The sequence below is a fragment of the Schistocerca piceifrons genome, chromosome 9 (assembly GCF_021461385.2).
Source record: "Schistocerca piceifrons isolate TAMUIC-IGC-003096 chromosome 9, iqSchPice1.1, whole genome shotgun sequence".
NCBI lineage: Eukaryota > Metazoa > Arthropoda > Insecta > Orthoptera > Acrididae > Schistocerca > Schistocerca piceifrons.
In genome coordinates this window covers 167,494,792-167,495,866 of record NC_060146.1, presented here as the reverse complement: position 1 = coordinate 167,495,866, position 1,075 = coordinate 167,494,792, and the positions used below count along the sequence as shown (strand labels likewise).

Here is a 1,075-nt window from a genome sequence, read left to right as displayed (position 1 = left end):
CCTGTGTTCTTCGATAGTCCTCCACAACGATATTTTCTCCCTCTTTTTGAAGACTTCTTGATATGTGTAAGACTGTTTTCCAACACTGTGCCTCAGAAGCGTTTAGATGTTTCCATTCTGGGTCTCCTACAGCCATCTCCTCAGCTGCATAGTGCGACGCTCGAAACAAAAAAGTTCTTACGTATTTTCTTGCTATCTAAAGTCGTATTTTTCGACAGTAAAGTTTGGAAATAATTGAAGAACTTGTCGTACTCCACGAAAGAGTAGCTTTACAGAACACTTAAAATTGTTAGTTTTTAATCTAATCAATTTCAGAACTGTAGTAAAGAAATTGAAATTACCAGAATAATTTACTAAAAAAAAAACGTAAACTAAACTCATCCCGAACAGGCCATGAAGACTCAGCGGTACTGACGGGCGGCCGTGTCATCATCAGCTCGTAGGCGTCACTGCATGCGGATATGGAGGGGCATGTGGTCAGCACACCGCTCTCCCGGCCATATGTCAGTTTCCGAGACCGGAGCCGCTACTTCTCAACCAAGTAGCTCCTCAGTTTGCCTCACAAGGGTTGAGAGCACCCCGCTTGCCAACGGCACTCGGCAGACCGGATGGTCACCCATCCAAGTCCTAGCCTAGCCCGACAGCGCTTAACTTCGGTAATCTGACGGGAACCGATGTTACCACTGCGGCAAGACCGTTGGCAAGAATTTAGTAAGGCATCACAAATAGGTTAACGTAGAATTTACTAGTTAGTGATAACAAAACAGACTTAATTCTCTCACATCACCGGTGCTTCGACACTTTCCACATCGGAAACATCTTTCTCTTTGGAATTGTGGCGTCTCATATTTAACGTCGCTGGAAACATGGGGTTTAATTAACAGCTGTGTACGTTTCCGAAGGTATCACAAACAGCTCTGATGCAGATGAAGAGTCCATCAAACAGGGGCCTAAGGCACAAAATCACCGATAATGCGGAATGGATAATTGCTTAAGTTTTTCGTGGCCCTAAATGTTCATCTGACTGCGTACAACACCCGTAATTCCTACCATGGTTAGGTTCAAAAGTGGAAGA

The 1,075-nt window shown here is 44.3% G+C and overlaps 1 pseudogene; it reads right to left on the bottom strand.

The window, feature by feature from the left end:
* Positions 1 to 584: 584 nt before the first annotated feature.
* On the bottom strand, positions 585 to 702 carry LOC124717476 (annotated as a pseudogene).
* Between the last annotated feature and the right edge of the window lie 373 nt (positions 703 to 1,075).